This window comes from Cryptotermes secundus, unplaced genomic scaffold (genome assembly GCF_002891405.2).
Source record: "Cryptotermes secundus unplaced genomic scaffold, Csec_1.0 scaffold383, whole genome shotgun sequence".
Classification (NCBI taxonomy): domain Eukaryota; kingdom Metazoa; phylum Arthropoda; class Insecta; order Blattodea; family Kalotermitidae; genus Cryptotermes; species Cryptotermes secundus.
In genome coordinates this window covers 588,201-608,859 of record NW_019723308.1, presented here as the reverse complement: position 1 = coordinate 608,859, position 20,659 = coordinate 588,201, and the positions used below count along the sequence as shown (strand labels likewise).

At 42.1% G+C, this 20,659-nt stretch overlaps 1 long non-coding RNA gene across 4 annotated transcripts; it reads right to left on the bottom strand.

Moving 5' to 3' along the window:
- Positions 1 to 329: 329 nt before the first annotated feature.
- LOC111861770 lies at positions 330 to 13,654 on the bottom strand. Of its 4 annotated transcripts, XR_004512723.1 has the most exons (6): positions 13,480 to 13,654; positions 8,018 to 8,129; positions 7,542 to 7,639; positions 5,816 to 6,004; positions 5,429 to 5,654; positions 2,569 to 2,701 (listed from the first exon to the last, which is right to left on the bottom strand). It is a non-coding gene; the product is annotated as an uncharacterized LOC111861770 (long non-coding RNA). The 4 variants fall into 4 exon arrangements; XR_002842309.2 differs by lacking the exons at positions 2,569 to 2,701; positions 8,018 to 8,129 and adding an exon at positions 330 to 1,402 and having other exon boundaries at positions 13,480 to 13,637; XR_004512722.1 differs by lacking the exon at positions 8,018 to 8,129 and having other exon boundaries at positions 5,429 to 5,669; positions 13,480 to 13,645.
- Positions 13,655 to 20,659: the final 7,005 nt, after the last annotated feature.

Here is a 20,659-nt window from a genome sequence, read left to right as displayed (position 1 = left end):
TAAAATATCTTATGTGACAGTGTTTCCTTATCGTAGTGGTGCGCCTCTGAAGATGATTCTTTTGAATCGAAACATGTAAGGTGAACGAGGATTGAAGTGTTGTGAACTTGTATGTCACATTAGACTGAACATTACCCACTCTGTAATTGATAGTGTGACGGACCAGAATGAGACAAATCAAATGAGAGGAAGTTCTTTACAAAGAAATTAATAATTAGGGAGATATGATCAGCCCCTCAGTATAGTGGTGCTCATTATAATGGAGTTTTACTGAATTTTCACACAGTCAAGGCTAACTTTAATGAGGTGCAGAATATTCTCGCTGTTGATGACTCTTGATTGTACATTGTCATTTATTTGTATCATGAAGTACATCATGTATAACCAGTTACAAATTTATTACTTTATTGAGGCCTACAGTATATGTATTGGGGATTGGGGTGATTAACATTGTAACCTTAATTACATTTCATGAATGTCTTGGAGTTTGAAAACATATTTATCTTAGTGCATGTTACAGAGATTTATAATGAAATAAAATAAAAGTCTGAAGGTTGTAAATAAACATAAAGTATTTGTTTCCCTATATTAGAAGCTAAAAATGGTATCAGCTGCTAGAATGCCACAGGATCAATGAACACAGTAATAATCTTACGGTTCCATGAAAGGTAGGGCATTTATTGACCAGTTAAATAACTATTATGCTTTGCAATATTTACTTAGTTCAAGTAGCTGGCATGCCACTAGGCTATCACTCTTAATGTTCTCAGATCAAGCAGATCATAAAACAGTTCACTCTCTCAACAATAATTTATCTACACACACAACCCTAACTTATGGACTATACAACCTGGTGCTCTAGCTATTGACATTCACGTCGGTGAACTATGGATATCAGACAGGAGGTTTCTATGGTTGTTAAGGTGTGGAATGTGGTCTTCAGGGTAGTGAACTTTACAGTCTTACTGATATTTAGGTTGCTAACAATTTGCAGAAACCTGTGCCATCCATCAACTCATCTCTCTGCACAACCTTTAAACCATGCATAACACTGAAAGTGCAGAGGTCTCTGCTGGTTAATTCCACCAGAATTGTTAACTACTTGAAATTCTGGTCCCAATATTTCATGAAAGGTGTAACCATATCTTTGGTTTGGGTCTGGATGACTGCCCAAGTGAACTTGAGTTAAGCTGGCTGAGGTTCTCTCATGTCTCCAGGGATTATTTGGTTCAAGTTCCCAACGACCACATCGCATGTTAGGATGTCCAACATCAATCCACTGCAAAGGTCCACACTGAAATTTTCCTGGCCTGGAGGACTGAGGTTGCAGTAGGATTTCTTTGCTTATAAACTATTGGGAATCGCTCAATGTCACCAAATCTGGCATCCATAGTGGAACCACCTGAAAACAAAATCATGGCATGTAAACTTTGCAGTCTCAAAACATTCTCATTAGCAATCTTCTGTGGCACCACCATACAACTACTACACCTATTCAGAAGAGAAGGAATGTTTATGTACTTGGCTTGTGGCCAGTCTTACTGGCATCACTACAAGGACAGAAGTCTGCACTCTTGTCACCTATAATCAAATCTATTATCAAAAATCAATGTTCTCTGGCATTCTACACAGATGAACACCATTCATTCTTTAGCTCTTAATGTGGGGAATTTCGCTTAGCACGGGCTGGAGTCCAACTGGGTCCACTCGGCACAGTGGCCACTGATTGGGCTATTGTAGCCTGCCCCGGGTGATTATGATGATGGAGAATTTGGTGGAATGAAGACTGGCAGGGGAAATCAAAGTACTTGGAGAAAACCCACCCCAGCACCACTTTGTCCACCACAAACCCCACTTGACCAGATCCGGGATCGAACCCAGGCTGACATAGTGGGAAGCCAGCAACTAACCGCTTGAGCCATGGTGCAGCCCTAATGTGGGGAAACAAATACTTTATTTTTATTTACAACCTTCAGACTTTTATTTTATTTCTTCATTATACATCTTGGTAACATGCACTAAGATAAATATGTTTTCAAACTTCAAGACATTGAAGAAATGTAATTAAGGTGACAATGTTAATCACCCTAATCCCCAATACATATACTGCATGCCTCAATAAAGCAATAAATTCGTAACTGGTTATACCTAATGAACTGAACTGGTTGGTGCACGTAATTTGAATGAATTAAGCAAGGATGGCTAAGAAAATACCTGAAAGCAGGTCAGATAATAGAAGCAAAATGAGAAGGCCCAGACTGAAATGGCTGGAAGACAAGAAAATTATTCAGGAAAGCCAAAAGTGAAAACATGCCAGGAAAAGGGAATAGAGAAGAATGGTCAAGTCACGGACGTTGTCAAGGTCCTCAGAGCACCATGAAGCCAAGGAGAAAGTACAAGCATCTTGCTAAATGACAATATAACATCTCTCAAAGTAAGAGTAACATCATAACAAATATACTAACTTTGTAATTGGTAAAAATAACACGACAAATGATGTTTGTTGTAAAAGANTTCCATCTATCCTCACTGCTCCAAGCAATTGCCATTCTTCTTTCTCATTGCTAATTTTTTTTTTTGAATTTATCATGACACATTGTACAAATTTCATCATCAGGATTCTCTCCTGCAGAAACACTGGGAACTTCACCCTCCATATCTGCCCCATATGCAGCCTCCTCCATGTCAAACAAGCATGGTCCTGAAAATTAGAAAGAATTATATGCCGATATTACAGTACTTTCTGGAGGGTAATAACAGAAGCTGATGCATGCTCCATCATTTTCTTTTCACCTATCTCTATCTCAAATTAACAGTCATCACCCACACAGATGTGTTAAACCTCCTACTTTCAGCAATAGTTCATTACTGCTATGGTCAGGACTTAGTCTAAATCTAAGTCACTGTTAATAAACAGAAATCAGCACACAGCTCTACCTGCTTCAAGCTGGCTTCTTGTTTGGTATATTTTCTGACCCGAAGACAAAGGCGACATATTCCTCCAGACCACTGTCAGTTAACTTTCAATAGACTAAATGGCATTACACTCTAGAACAGGCATGCCCAACTTCAAACAGGTTGTGATCGACTTCTTAGTGTCAAAACTGCCAGTCATCTAGCACCCCCTCCTATCGCCATACCTCACTTTAAGCAAAAATATTGGTAAAAATAACACGACAAATGATGTTTGTTGTAAAAGCAACATACATTGAAAGTACAAACTTACTTTGTTCGTTAAGAACAGAAAAATAGGAATGACTAATATGTATTTTCCCTTCAGAATCTGAAAATAATCATATTATATTACAAGTGAATTTACATGATTTTCACGTATAATTTCCTTATAGGCCTATGAGATCGACAAAAACTGTCCCGCAATCGACGTGTTGGATATGCCTGCTCTAGAAGATATGACTCTTTATGAATAGTATTAGCTTCTGGTTTGTAAAGCAGTGTGGTTAGTTTCAGATGAACATACCGCCTCCCATGACAGAAGCAAGAAACCAGCAAAAACATGAAGCAATCTCAGCTGTCTGCTTCTTCCTAGTTTGCTCTTCGACCCTGAAGATGGAGGTGTTGTGTTCCTTTGAAACATTGGGCTTTCCCAGACCTACACAGTGTTGCAACCCAGAAGATCATATTCTCTAAGTGTTACATGACAGCTTAACAACCTACCATCAGCTGAAATTACTGATAAAAAGACACTAGCCTTTCTGTGTTCAAGGTTTTTCTAAGAACGATACCAACATATAAACAATAAAAACTTAGTTCTGTCAGTTACATGAAGTCTAGAAGTAGAGCACATGCATGAAATGTACCACTCAACTCAACTGGCTTCTTTTTAAAAGTAAATCAATTTGTTCATGGTTTAAATAATTTATTTATTCAATCGACTACTTCAGTTGATTCATGTGCATCAGTAAGTGAGTAAGTCACAGGCTACAAGGTAACTCAAACTGGCTAATTCCTTTAAAGAAATCATGGTCAGGAGATCCACCAAACACCTCTAGTGAAATTTTACCACTGACACCGATCATGAATGCAAAACTCGACACTGTTGACTGCTTCAACCAATCCAGTCCCCTTCTCTGCCAATGTAATAACCTGCTTCATCATTGTCTTCAAACGTCTCCCCATATACCTCATCCATGAGATCACCCACTCATGCATTCAACAGTCAACATTATGTTATTATTACAAACTTTTTCTGTCATCCTTTTTTTCCCCCCTTGGCACTACAGCCCCAGTGGGCCTAGGCCTACCTCCATGAACTTCTCCGTTCACTGCGGTTTATCTAGATCTTACACATTCGACACAACTCCTTGGGCGGGTGATCAGCTCGTTGCAAGGCTTCTACCTGTACACAAACATCCATGCCCTGAGTGGGATTCGAACCCACAATCCCAGCTTCCGAGCAAGCGAGCGAAGACAGTGCATGCCTTAGACCGCTCGGCTACCATGACCGGCTTTTCTGTCTTCTACAGATTATATAATTGGGGAGGGGGGGTACCTCTCTCTCTCTCTCTCTTTCTGAGGATAACTGGGCAAGTGATACAGGTTTTATACACATGTGTCAAGGACATCATCAATCCCTTCTGAGAAAATATGGAAGATGTGACCAACAGGTGAAAATTTTCTGTGACAGGTTGGTATGAGGTCTGACAATGAAGTTCACAAACTTGTCACTACGTACTTGCTGTGGCAGCAGTGGACAGAAACCTCAGTATGGTTTGATAACGCTTGCATATCAGCATTTCACAGCTGTGTTGCTGTTGATCTATGGCAGTCTCTTTCTGAGTGGCATCTATTATTGTCTGAGTGTGTTCTAGTGACCCATCATTAGAATGTCAGAGCTTGACTTAGTGCAACGAATGAACATAAAATTTCTTGTTAAACTTGGCAAGAGTGGAAGTGAAATCAGGGAGACGTCAGTGCAAGTTTACATGGATAATGGTTTTCTACACGTGTGTCAAGGACATCAATCAATATGTGACAATGAGTACTGTGATACTTTTGTAGGTTTCAAGAGATTCTTGAGGGAAATTATGCTCGATTTCTGCAACATCAACATTATACCTTTCTTGCCCACATTCCTAAAGTATATTTATAAGATCTCCAACTTATCTCTCAGTGTAACTCAGAATACCCCCCACCCTTAATTTTGGAATGCCTGAACCAGTTTTTACAAAACTTTATATGCACATCATAGCACCTGAGCACATCTCACAGTGCACTTCATAAAGCCCTCCCATCAGTCTCTGTCTTTCTATGTGTATCCCTCCTATCATTGCTAAGCAATAGCTTGGTAAAGTGTCTCTCTCCTTGTGTTGCTACGCAATGGCTCAGTAAAGACGTTCCTGTAGCAGTGAAGGAGACATTTTCTATGCAGTCCTCAATGTCATATCTAGATAAGAATTGCATATCATACCTGTTTCCTCTGGATCTTCAATTTCCTCATGCTGCATCCAATCTGAGATATTAATATACCAGCCTCTACTCTGATTGTCACCACTGTCCTTCAGACACCTGTTCTGCTGGAAATTCCACTCCAAATGTTGCCTGTATTTCATACGTTCCTCTGGAGGGAAATGAACGCGCCACAGGAACTACACGGAATGCCAGCGTGCTGCAGAGCCACTAAACCAGGCTGATGCCTGGAAGTGAACGCACTGATTGTTAATAATATGAATTCAATGTAGACAGCAGAATTCAGAAAATGATGTTTATAGCAATTTAAGTCTACCACATATTAGTCTTTCAGCATCACAACAGTTCCCAAATGAAGAAATCAGATGTTTAACTTGTAAGTTCTTACATTTTTAATGTTTCAGGCTGACTGAAGTCAACAGGTTTGATAGAATTAGCCTCTTCTTGTTCTTCACAATGTGAATCGGCTCTTCCACCTGGAAGAATCCCTGCTGCCACCAGCCTTTGATACATTTCTTTTATACATTCATCTTGGTAGGAGTGACTGGGGTGCTACTCGTCGTTCCAAGTAATGGTGCTGGAACACCTGTTACACAAACATTTCAGATTAGGACAAACCGATGGTCAGCACAGTAACAGCTGGGTCTGGCTGGATTGATCATGCTGCTGTGCATATCGTGTGCTGGGACAGGAACATGACAGGGCAGTTCCTGGGGTCCTAACCAACCATCCTGAGTCCTGGTCCATTTGGTAAACAAAGCCTGATGCTGGTGCCATCACAGATGGCATCAAGATTGTCAACATTTCCAGTGGTAGCTGAAACTCTGAGGCACAAATACAACATAACTTCACAATGCGCTATTTATGTGGAAGAGTTGCTGATCCTACATTCCCATTAAATAAGCAGAATAATGATAAATATTCCCTTACTCATGTATCCAAATGTATGGATTTTCAACAGCTTTATTCATACATACTTTGTAAAAGAATGCCTTCTGAGAAAATATGGAAGATGTGACCAACAGGTGAAAATTTTCTGTGACAGGTTGGTATGAGGTCTGACAATGAAGTTCACAAACTCGTCATTACATACTTGCTGTGGCAGCAGTGGACAGAAACCTCAGTATGGTTTGATAACGCCTGCATATCAGCATTTCACAGTTGTGTTTCTGTTGATCTGTAGCAGTCTCTTTCTGAGTGGCACATATTATTGTCTGATGGTGTTCTAGTGACCCATCATTAGAATGTTGGAGCTTGAATTAGTGCAACGAATGAACATAAAATTTCTTGTTGAACTTGGCAAGAGTGGAAATGAAATCAGGGAGACGTTAGTGCAAGTTTATGTGGATAATACTATGATGAAAACAGCAGTTTACAAGTTGGTAACAAGTTTTTCTGAGGGAAGAGAAAGTGTAATTGATGAAGACAGATCAGGACGGCCAGCAAAAAGCAGAACTGAAGGAAACACTGCAAAAGTTCATCAAATTGTGCGTGAAAATCGTTGGCTGACTGTCAGGAGCATAGAAGAGTAAGTGAACATCGACAGAAAAACAGGTAGGAAAATCTTAACTGATGACCCTGACATGACGAAGGTGTGTGTGAAAATGGTCCGAAAGGACCTGCTCACATGGCATCATGAGTGAGTTTTTAGCTAGTAGACAAATAACTGTGCTGGAACACCCTCTGTATTCAGCAAATGTAGCCCCAATGACATTTTTATGATTCTGAAGATAAAGGGAATATTGAAATGAAGGAATTTTGATGACACTGATGTCATCAGGAGTAATACGACAGCACCTCTGAAGGCCATTCCACAAACTAGTTCTAAAACTGTTTTGAAGGGTGGACTAGGTGCTGGCATCGGTGCATAGCTTCCCAAGGGAAGTACTTTGAAGGCAACCACAGTGATATTCAGCAATGAGGCATTTAGCACTTTTAAAGCGATGAGTTCGCATCCTCCCCACTCCAACCAATCCAGAAAGAAACACCGCTGCCAAATCACCCGATTCATTGACACACCCTTTCTGATTGAATAACTTAATAAAAATGATCCCTGTATGTGATGTACCAACACAAGAAGCAATAAGTTTGATGGAATGAAACAGTTAACTTACGTGGTCCATGCCTTTTATGCTTCTTTTGAGATGGATCCCATTTTCTTTTTATAGCAAAACGTCTTTCCTGGCCTCGTCCACTAGAAAGTGACTCAAACCTAGAAATGAAGAGAAATACTGGTGAGGAACTTGGGTACATCTCTGGTTAGTAAGAATATGAAGGAACACTAACTTCACGAAGGAAGAAAATTTAAATCTTTACATTCTAATCACAATTTTAAACATTTTCTCTCTCATTTCATGCACACTACATTCAATGTTTGTTATAGTGTAAAGGTAATTAAAACATAAACACATTTTCAAATGAAGGACTTTTATTTTTAAGTAACAATAAATATTATTATTGGGCCTTTAAACAATTTCTGACTGTTAACTTACCATTATGGACAAAAATCAATTTGTCCATGTGCTTAATTAAACAACATGCCATGAAGATGTATGTGGGGGGGATGTAGGCATAGCTCAACCACTGTTACCTTAGCGTTAGATGGAGGTCGGTTTCGTTCCCCAACTGCCTTACCCTTGGGAAAGGGCCCCTGGTACCCAGTTGATTAAGAGGCTGACTGAGCCCCCGAGCCAGTTTGGATGCTGCACAGTAAAGAATAATATTTTGCTTCTACTGCAAATCAAATCCTTGATGTCCAGCCCCTAAGGCAATCGCTATGCATACATTATTCTTCTCAGAGAATGTAGAGATGAGGACGTGGGAGCCCAAAGCATGGGAAGATAATATTAAACTGGATCTTAAGGAAGCAGAGTATCAGCATGTAAACTGGATTCATCTGGTTCTGGTTCATGAGAAGGATCAATGAACGCAGTAATAAATCTTAAGGTTCCATGAAGGGTAGGGCATTTGTTGACCACTTAAATAACTATTATGCTTTGCAATATTTACTTAGTTCAAGTAGCTGGCATGCCACTAGGCTATCACTCTTAATGTTCTCAGATCAAGCAGATCATATAACAGTCTACTCTCTCATCATCACCACTGGCACAACAGCCCTTTGCAAGCCCTGGCCTTCCTCAGGATTTCTCGCCATTCTTCTCCATTGATGCTACATTCCTCAAGTTCTTTACACCCAAAATTCTTATGTCCTGCCCCACACATTCTTCCCATCTCAATCTTGGTCTTCCCACTTTCCTATTTCCTTCTGGTTTAGTATTAATTTCCTATTTCCTTCTGGTTTAGTATAAAGTATTTTCTTGATTGTTCTATTCTTGCTATCACGTATTATGTGTCCAGCCCATTCAAGCCTTTTCACCTTTATAAATCCAATAATGTCTGGTTCACTAAATAGTTTGTATAGCTCATGGTTATACCTCTTCCTCCATATTCCATTTTCTTCCACTGGTCCAAAGATATATCTCAAGATCCTCCTTTCAAATTTACTTAACAGTCTTTCATCCGATCTTAACAGTGGCCAGGTCTCAGAGGCATAAGATAGCACTGATCTTATGAGTACTTTCTACATCATAGTTTTAGTTTTCCTAGGTATTAGTTGGGATTTCAGGTGTTTCCTAAGGCCAAGGAGACATTTATTTACCACAAGTACACACTTTTTTATTTCATCACTGATGTCATTTTTACAGTTAACTTCTGATCCAAGGCAAGTAAAACTACATACAAACTCAATTTTATATGAGCCAATTTCAATATATGCAGGTCCATTAGCACAGTCTTTCTTGGTTACCGGCATGTACTATTTTATTTTTGTTAATTTGTAGATTCATCTTTTTTGCTGCTCTTTCCAAATTAAGAAAAGCTTCTTTCATAGATTTTTGTGTTCTACCAATGTCTCCCTAATTGTTATTTTCTTTGTAAAGAACGTCCTCTCAATTTTACTGCAGTATTTTCTTCCTACACAACTTCATTCAAATGACTGCATCTACTTGCTCGCTCTGACTATGACGTTGCACGTGATTAGTGATTTGCTAAGGAGACACTGAGGCTTCTCTACATGAGCTATGGAATTCTCCTCCAGTGATTGAACTTGTGTGGAAAGAAGGCCTGGATGACTCGCAATATTTTCTGTATCATGGTTCATTGAAAATTTTGTACAAGTTGTAAAAAATTGCTTGCATTCATGAGAATGGGATTAAAAAGGTCTACCACTGCTGGATAACTTGGATAACTACCCTGCACATCCTCCACCTGACTCTCTAAAATCAAAGGCTGGAAAAACCGTAGTAATGTTTTTACCAAACAAATACTACCGCACTTATTCAACCCTTGGGCCAAGACATTATCCAAGTATTTAGAGCCGATTATTGGTGGATGCTTCTCATGGCAGTGGTTAACTCAAGGGCTGCAAGTGCCACAATTTCTGAAAACTGTTACACCTAACATAGCCTGCAATACTGGACTGGTGTGGAAGAACACTAGTTCTATGACAATTACAAATTGCTGGTCAAAATGTGTTGCTGCAACATGCGACAGTGTTGAACACAGAGGGCTTTTTAAGATTCACAGAAGATGTGCATGAGGCTTCCAGTACTCTTCATTATAGATTACAGGTAAATGACATGCAAGCCGGGTTTGCAAGATGATGAAACTCCCGCCACTGTCTACAAGGATAAAGAAGAAATTGTACATAAGTCCTGAAGCATGAGAGAGTAACAGAATATTTATCAGAAGATGACTGCAAAATGGAAGAAACACAGGAGCCTGAGACCCTTAAACTTAGCAAAGTATTCGATAACATCACTGAAGTGAAGAATTGGATGCACAGACTGATTGTGATCACCTCCATCTTTCACACTTGCAAAACATTCAGATGTATGTGGGGTAAGAACTGTCACACCAAAAGAAAATAACTGTGCAATTTTAAAAACACAAATTAAATAAGGCACACATTTAAACCTATATACAATGCAATTTTCTATTGTAATTCCATATTAAATTTGCTGCAGACAAGAACTTTCATGTTAAAAAAATACTAATCACTAAACTGAATAACAGGGGCACGTGGTAGTGTAGTTGGTTGAGACATTACAGTACAAGCTGGAAGGTCACAGGTTAGATTCTTGATAAGGTCAGTGAATTTTTCAAATGACTTAATCCTCCCAGCTGCACCATGGCTCTGGGTTCAACTCAGCCTCTAACAGATATGAGTACCAGGAGGTGAGTGGTCCCCTGATTTAAACCCCCTGTATATTATCTTTTGGAGTATAAGGCATAGCTGGTCCACATACAGAGAACCATCAAGAGAATCAAAATGATCCAAAGAACTTAAGGTGATGAATTTAACTGAAACACTCTCTACAATGAGAATGCAACCACTTCCACAACATACTGCACTGAAATGTATATTCAAGACACTCTGAACAGTATGCATAATACACCAAGATCAGATGTGCATTCAAGACACAGGCAGACATTTTGAACAGTTTTTACAACATGCTTCATTATTAAATAATGTTTCTTTTTGTTTCACATTTAAGTGTCAGCAGATTTTTTCATTAAAAACCTTTATTTTTGGCATATTTTATCTGGTTTTCACGCCTCCATGACTCCTTAATGTTTCTGAGATGGACCCATGTTAATGGGACTCCTCTTAGTGAAAATAAATCGACAGTATATCCACCAAGTTCAACAGACTCCTCCTTATTTTGGTTTCTTTCACATCACAGCCTCAACCATGAGAAACCTGATGTTTCAGAACCTAGACCACTCCATTTACAACTGCACAAACTTACATTCTACCATATGTCAGTTGAACTGGAAACCTGTGTGCCAGGCAGGTAAGATATAACAAGATTCAACAGGGTTCTTATGATGGTGTATAACACTCAGGATTATTGGATTTTTGGACTCTGTCCATCATCCAGTATCCTAAAGAACGCATTTTGGAAACTGGATCTGTTTCCAGCCACAGACAGAGCAGTTGGAGGCACACACTCTGTTAGGCCCATTAGAAAGATCTAACATCAATTACTGGTCCATAAGCTTAATTTCAGACTAACACACACCGATTTAAATTGTTGCTGCTGAAATGGATGCTCTTGGTACTTCAGTGATCAGAAGTAATCAAACTGCTTGCCCCAAGCATTACTTTGGAGATATGGGTCTATGATGGGAAATGTGGATTAGTGATCCAACTTCCAAAGTACAGCAACTTAAGAGTAAAATGCGAATGTTACATGGAACCACTGCAAGAATTTTGGAAGCAAACTAGATGTCAACTTCCATTAGCTAACTTATGTCAATTAATAGAATGTGCACGCCTTTCATAAAGTTTGTTGGTCCTGTAGTAAATTTCTTTTTCAATTTTTACATAATACTGTGAAATTAAACAGCAAAAGCCTATAAGGCTTTTTGGACATGCAGGATCATGTTTGGTAAAACTTGGGGACTGCAGCCACACATTATACATTGGATATACACTGCGGTTGTGAGACCCATAATTACTTATGGTGTCACAGTATGGTGGCCCAGAGTTAAATTCAAGGCAAGCAAGACAGAACTTAGCAAATTGCAAAGGATGGCTTGCTTAGGTATCACAGGAGCATTTCGAATATCTTCAACAGCTGCACTGGAGATACTCCTTGGACTCCCCCCACTGCATGTACAATTGGATGCAGAGGCCAGGGCAGGAATTTACCATCTCCNATGATACTTAGACATGTATATGAAAAACCCTTCACGGTCAGATTTCCTGACAGGAGTGAATGGGAAGACGGGTTTTGGCCCGATAGAAAAGGGGGACTGATCTGGTATACAGATGGTTCCAAGACAAATAAAGGCACTGGAGCTGGTGTGTACTGCTATGGCATGAGGCAGAAACTTAGTTTCAGCCTTGGGCGGTACACGACAGTATTCCAGGCAGAAGTATTTGACATTAAGGTATGTATTATGGAGAATTTAGATAGGAACTACAGAAATGGGCACATCTACATTCTATCTGACAGCCAGGCTGCACTTAATGAGCTCGACAAACACCAGATCAACTCAAAATTGGTCTGGGATTGCCACCAAACCCTCATGGAACTGGTCAAACATAACAGGGTACAACTGATATGGGTGCTGGAGCATGAGGGTATTGCTGGAAATGAAGCAGCAGACCAATTAGCTAAAACTGGAGGTGAACATTCGTTCATAGGACCTGAACCACCCTGTGGCATCTCTCTAGGAGTTGCCAAACAGGCAATCAGGGACTGGACTAACATGAAACACAAGAAATATTGGGAATCCTTAACTGGACTCAGGCAAACAAAGGGACTCATACGAGGACCTTCTGCTAAAAGAGCGAAGGAACTGTTGAAGCTCAACAGGAACCAGCTACGATGGGTGGTAGGACTACTTACAGGACACTGTCACCTCAAAGGACACCTGTTCAAACTGGGACTAAGTGACAGTCCCACCTGTGAGAGGTGTCAGATAGAAAATGAAACAGCCACACACGTCCTGTGTGAATGTGAGGCTTTAGCTTATTTAAGATTACGTCACTTGGGTCAGTACTGTATGGAACCAAGTGACTATTTTGACGCCCCCACGTCCAAAATCCTGCGCTTCATCCAAAGTGTGGGGATGCTGAGGGAATAATTAAAAAAGGGGAAGCACAAATAGACCTAAGGTCGCGGTGCAAGGGTCGAGAAGGCCTACCCCTCATATATTCTATTATAAACTATGAAAACCCCGATTTTCAGTATTCTTTTAAACGTTCTCTTCAGCACCTTACAACAAATAATACATTGCATAGAGCAATAATAATAAATTCATACTGTATCAATTAACTCGAAAGCTGGAATTAGGTTCTCGACATTCTATATTCTTCTGCAACTCACGATTTTTATGAAAAATAACTTTGATATACCAAGAAAATAACTTATTCAAACTCAACATTAAATATACTGCGATAATTTTCATATTAAAGGCCTAACTATAGGCAAAACACTATATTATTTAATTTTCCATGATCAGTTGGAACAAATCACTTACCTCTTTCACCAATTCAGCTACATGCCTATCTAACCGATCTAACCGATCTATCTGGTCACCTCGAACCTCGAACAATTTCGAATAGTCACTCCCAGTCACTCCCGTCACAACTACACTAGCCGATGACACACCAAGGAAACTTGACAACCGAAACGCAACCGCGATATATTTCCGATTTCAAGTAGGCAACTGTGTATCAGCCTGAGTTGAACGCGTGTTAGGCCGAGCGTTCATCAAGGAAACTGGCAACCGCGATATCCGAAAGGTCTTACCAGCCAGAGTTCGACACATGTAAGTAAGTGGCGGAGCGCATATTGAGGAAAGGGCAACGCAACTCACGGAGAGACTGAGATACTCAGTTTCCTGGCAACGGAGCATGCCAGGCTTCACACAATCGAATTCGATTGAATTACCGCTTGGATTCCTAGATATCAGCTGTTCTGTAACGCGCTAGCGTGATTATTTTGTTTGTTAAGATGGTGTGAAGAGTGGACGAAACTGGTAATTTGTTCTTGTGCAGTTAATTGAGCAAGAGCCTGGCGTATATGAGAAACACTGTCCAGATTATGGCAGGCGGGACAAAATAGATTTGGCTTGGGAAAAAATGTTTCATGAGATAAAGGAATCTAGTATGTGTGTGTGTCCCAGGAGAATGTGCCAGGCTTCGGAAGGGTGTTCCTTTTGTTAAAGTATGCCGATATAACCCAAAACACCTATGTCCAAAGTTGAACGGTTACGGAGATAATGGCCCAAGAAAAGGGTGGTCTTCTGGCGGTTCCACGCACTTTACCCGTCAGCTGACAAGGCTTATCGATGTTTGTCCTCGACTGTGGTGATGATGGCTCACACTAGCCGCATACACTCACATACCAGAATGCGCAGTCAGCCATGTTACGTCACTGCTTGCCATGCATGTGTCATGTATAATGCTTGGAACCCTAACGACAATGACATGGCGTGCGGGTTTTTTTAGTTCAATTTAATGGCTTCCTGACACTCACAAGTTAGTTTGATGTTACGTACATTCTTAACATTACAGAAACCACATATTCCTCCCAGTTTTAATATATATTTGGTAATCAACAAGTTTGTAACACTTGCCAAAATTTCACACTTCTCTGGCCATTATCTCCGTAACCGTTCAACTTTGGACATAAGTGTTTTTGTTTATATCGGCATACTTTAACATAAGGAACACCCTCCCGAAGTCTGGCACATTCCTCCTGTGACATCCTATACATAACTTATAATAGGATCAAAATACAGAATATGTCTGCTAAAACAATACAAACAACTACCATAATAGGACCCATGCTTTGTGATACAAGTCAGCAGTTGGGTTAGTCCTCATCCTTCACAATCATGAACTGAATTCAATTAATATATCTTCATTGGCTGCACCCTCTTGTGTGTTACAGATACACGAGGGTCGTACTGAAAGTCATTAGCAACAATTTTTTGTAAAGTAACATGCTTTATTATTGACAAACCAAATACACCGCCTCAATCTACACACCTTTCTTTATTTTTCCACATAATCGCCACTTCTTTGTACATATTTCTCCCAGCGTTCTGGGAGTTTGAAAATTCCCCTTCTGTAAAATTCCGTTCCAGCCATCCGAAGACACTGACACACTGCTTGTCTCAAAACGTTGTCCACGCAGCTGATCCTTCACAAATCCGAAAAGATGGTAGTCGGTGGGTGCCAGATCAGGGCTATAGGAGGGGTTGTGGAAGAACTTCCTACCCCATCTTTGCAATTGCTTCCAATGTGAGGCGAGCGGCGTGGGGGTGAGTGGCATGGAGGATGATGATGTTTCGTCCCAGACGTTTATCGCGCAATGCACGACGAAGCTTGTGCAGCGTCTGGACATAACGAGCAGCATTGATGGCTTGCCCAGGTTCCAAAAATTCAGCCAGAATAAACCCCTCTGCATCCCAGAAAACTGTGCCCATCACCTTCGCGGCTGATGGCACTGTCTTTGCCTTCTTTTTTGATGGAGAATGCAAATGGTGCCATTCCATACTCTGCTGTTTCGTTTCAGGCTCGAAATGGTGAAACCATCTTTCGTCACCTGTCACAATACAGAGCAAAAAATCATCGCCTTCGTGTTAATATCTCTGCAGCAGTTCTGAGGTGATGGCTTTTCGCTGACCTTTGTAGTCTTCGGTCAATAACCGCGCGGACACAACGAGCATAAACTTTCCTATAGCCAAAGCTTTCAATCATCTCCTGTACTGCACTGTGTCCTATTCCAATTTTTCGGGCTATTGTGTCCACAGTCACACGCCTGTCATCTTGAATGCTCTCATCCACTCTTTCCTTGTTGCGTTCAGTTGAGACTGTTCGAGGACGACCGCTCCAAGGCTCATCTTGGATGCTGGTGTTCCCATCTTTAAAATGTTTCACACATTTTGGAACACTGCTCGCACCCATGCACACACTTCCATAAGCACTCTGAAGTCTCTGGTGAATTTCTGCAGCAGGGATTTCCTCTTTCACAAGAAATTCGATGCAGCACGCTGGCGAAACCACATATCGTTGTCGGCCATTTTGTTAGGAGTGATACTGGTCACGTGATGCAAGCTATTGACGTCAAAAGACACTCAATGTTCCACCTACCACTATACTCTCTTTCGTCTGCTGTTCCCAGGTTGCATGCAAAAAAAAAAAAAAAGTTGCTCATGACTTTCAGTATGACCTACGTATATATACGTATGAATTATGTCACCGTCAACACAAGTATTCAGTTTTATTATTGATCGTTTGTAGGTCTTATTGAATAAGCTTTCTACGTAGTAAGCTTGGTTGTGAAACCCAACTACAAGTTTCTGTGATGTACGGGTTGTGGTGTGTGGATATTGATATGCTATTCACACGATATGTATCTTTATATGATCGTACAATATGGCCTATGAGTTCCTTGCCTGGGCGTGTATACGTTCTGTGTGTTCTACACTGTGCGGTGGTTCGATGTAGATCCAGAACCATTTGTCTATTCGTCTGCTGTCCAAAGAAACATAAAAATTAGAATATACAAAACTATAATTTTGCCTACAGTTCTGCTGACACAGCTGTACGAAAATTTGTATCTTATCTTCGAATTTGAGGTCCTTACAGATCCACCAATAAAGAAAAATTCCAGTGCCCATTCTGTAAAATTATTTGAAAAGTTCTGTATCCTGACTAAATTATTTCGAAACAATATAAACACCTGAATATAATCCATGATATGTATGCAATGTCCGTCTTTTAGTGCATTCAATTTCACTTGTTATTTCACAACATGTTTCGGCACTATAGTGCCATCATCAGGTGCTCCATTTACGTTAATCTATTTCATTGCTTGCCACTATGTCATTGTAAAATTTAAAAAGTATTTAAAAATGTTCGTTAATTATAATAAATATTTATATACTAAAAACATGTTAAGATTATTTATCTTATCTGTCCCAATTCTAACACCGCGCATAGTTCCACCTCTATGGGAGTTGTTCCTCTTACTCTCAGTGTATATCGCGTCTCGTGTTGTGTCTTCCCTGTCTGGTTGCTCGTATACCGGAAGCAAATGGTTAAGGGACGGAAACTAGAGCCAAAATGGTTGGGCCCTTACCAAGTACTGAAGAAGGTCTCCGACCTAGTGTACAGTATACAGCTGGGACGAAAGGAAGTGAACGTTCATGTAAAACAGTTGAAGCTATGCAGAGCTTCGAGAGAAGAGCTCCGAGAGAGACGGGAGCAAAATAGGCGAAGGATAAGAGAACAGGAGCCCCGCCTCGAGAGGGAGGAAGAGGCGGAGTCCGACGACGCAGAGTCGGAAGGCGGTGAAGCATGGCCACTATACCGGTACGCACCGCGTGAAAGCCACGATACAAATGAGCAGGAACGCCGAGTCAGCGGGAATGCCCCAGCTGTGGAGGAAACAAACACAGGACGAACAGTAGAGAGAGACGATACTAGTGAGGCATGTAATGTCAACGCGTCAGCACCCAACACGCCAAGGGCGAACGAGTCGAGTGAAGGCCAACACGGGTATTCATTGCGCCCGAGACTCCAACGTAATTACAAGGAATAAAGACGGACGGAGAGGAAACATCGCGCAGAATTAGCGGATATTAACGCGCTCATTTCAATTTTCGGGTGAAGGAAGAGCCGAACCAGTCGGTACAGAGATACTAAGAGTGGACAAGGGGATGGTGTTCCTGATGGAACAAGAGATATTGAGAGGCGCCGTGTGGCATGACACGGTGGACTTCGGCGTAAAGGCACACGCCCAATAGATAAGTGACCTAATCAAGGGATTGGGAGACCTAACCTTCAATGTCGGAAGGGACCCAGCTCAATGGCAGGAGCTGAGATACGCTAGCAAGCTAGCAGAGGAATTGCAGGAGAAAGTCGACAACTTACTGCAGATGCTACCGAGAGGTCAGCGAGTTAAGAGGGGAATACTTAACTTAGGAGGGAAAGTCCTCAAGTTTTTATTTGGAGCCGCATTGAGCGAAGATTTAGGACCCCTAAACGAGAGAATCGAAACTCTGAGAACCCAAGTGGGTGAACTGATTTACGATGGGATAGAACTCTTTACAATGAGCCGCGAAATAGATTTGCGCGTGAGAGAAAACTCCAATGATGATACTAGAGATGAAACTACGCCGCAAGGAAGAGGTTAGAGAGCTGTTAACCTTAGACCAGCAACTTAATCAAACCGCGCGTCGGATAACCGATTCTGTAAAGAAAACGAGCTATACAATAGAACTAGAAATGTTGTTAATGAAAACGTACGCGGATGTATCAAACGTAGCACTAAGCTTAGACCCAGCGACGTCATACCGCCTGACCACCAGTTTGGTACCCTCCCATAAACTGTTTAAGATTTTACGTGACATTTATGTCCAATTAGAACAAGGCTATTCGTTAATTACGGCATTGAAGCCGAAGAATATGCATCTATTTTATGCATCGGCCAAAGTTGCAGTCCTGGCCACAGAGGAAGCCATTCGCCTCGTCATCCAACTCCCTTTGAGAAACGAAAAGCGAACCTACTTTGTGTACAACCCGGTAGCATTGCCAACTTTCGAGCCCAATGTAGGCAAATTTCTCAGAGTACAAAAAGTGACGGAGAGGCTAGCTGTCATCCGATAGGAGGAGCTATATGTTACTACCTGCAGACTACATGAGGAGTTGCAAGGAGGGAACTATGACATGTCCGGGAATAGTCCCGACAATTGAGAGAACAGACGAGACTTGTCTAAGTAGTTTATATTTCGGGACCACCCAAGGTTACTCGCTATGCACACGAGAGATTGTGTCAAACAATTTTAGGCCTGCATTTAGAAAACATCCTTCCGAAAGTGCATGGCTGTATGCTACGAATGGACCTACAAGGGTAGAGTGCAAATGCATAGACACCCACGGATGCTCCTTGAACCAAACTAGTATACAGAGGACAGGTGTTCTCAAGCAGCCAGAGGGCTGCCACCTGCTCGTAGGATCATTGACATTGCCGGCGAGTCGCCAGTTCCAGTCCAGAGCCGAATGGAACGGCCCGGGGATAATCGTACCGTCAGCACAGGCACTTCTATTTCCGGATGAAGTCCAGTACGTGAGACGACACCTCGGAGTACTGGAGGAGGTGTGGACCGAATGGGAAGGCCCAAGGGACGGCCGGACCGAAACACCAGCCCCCATGACGATGGACCAGATGCGGAAGCAGGTCGAGGCCCGACTCTACGCGTGGAAGTGGACCTACGGCGGAGTCGTGGCCAGTTCAACAGTAGCAGCCAGTGATTGGTCTGTGCTTGTGGACGCACAAACAGGCGTTACACGTCTTCCGAAAGCGCGACGCGAGAAGGAAGGCCGGAGCAAACAACGCAGAGAGGGACGGCTCATTCCCTCTGAAAGGCTTACGGGAGGGAAGACCCGACGGCAAAGAAATCCGAGATGCGGGCCCGCAGACCGGAGACCAGCTCTGGAATCACGTTGTGTAAGTGATGCAGAGACTCGAAATGTGAGGACATGGACAAACAAAGAGACAGATGATAATGTATTAATGTAGGCAGGGTGGCTGTGTCTTTGGTGGGGACGTATCATAGACTAGGGATGCGTTGAGACACAGCTTTGGAGCACCTCCTCTTGGTCTTGCTGGGCAACGACAGTCCTGGGGGGTCTGCGTTAGCGTGAACCTCCGGGGCTGGCGGCCGAGTTTCCATAAAGGGCAATGGCCATTTGACCAGAGCTTCCCACGCGGAGGCATAATGACTCTTGGGTTTCATTACGATGTACCCAGGACGAATGAGGGAGAGCACTCCTATGGGGATAACTACGGCTATTTGAGTTGTCTCCCTAGAGAACCGACAAGGTGCCGCAAGCGTAAGGGCTCAACACTCTAAAATGATTTCGACTAACCCATGTGGAGGGATGGGAATGGGGGAGCTTTGAAGCAACTTCCAGGGGCGGAAGTTCGTGTAGGTTGCCCTGGTCGCAACCTCATGACAATTACTATCGCACTCCCAGTTATCTGGGATACCCCCCTCACCCCGAACATGCACTCTGGGTCCTGGAGGCTTGTGAGGGTTATACTTAATAAGGACGAACCGCATAAGCCAAGGTGTGAGGCATCGTGCGAGGGCTGCATGGCACTGGGGTGGTTATTGGCCAGTGTCGAGAAAGATCCTATCGGGGCACAAGGTAGCCTTCCACCCGTATGGGGCTCTGCGGGTGGTGACCATTTAAATCCCCATTACTCGTGGGACCAAACAAAGAAACAGGTCGTAAGGACCTTAAACTGAAGAGGGACCCCTCCCCCTTTAAGGGGATCCCTACGAGAAATGCTTCAGAAGGGGGCTGGAAGCTCTGGTGAACCATTAAGGGGCTCAGAAGCAACCGGCGAACCTACTGTTGCAGTCTTAGCCAAAGTCAGGGATGAACCAATGATTCAAAACCTACCAGAGGCAAAACCAAAAAACTGCTCTCTCGGGAGTAGTTAGTACTGGCACACCACTGCAGGGAGCCGGTACTTCCAACATACCTGTAGCAGGGTAAAGCCTGGGACACCTAGGCTCTGGAATAGGTGGACCCCGTTTGGCGAAGCAACCCTTGTCGGGTGCCGCTAAGCGGCAGTTACAATGGGCAAAAGCTGGGACAGGCAAAGCAGGAACTGGGAGCGGTCAGCAACAGTGA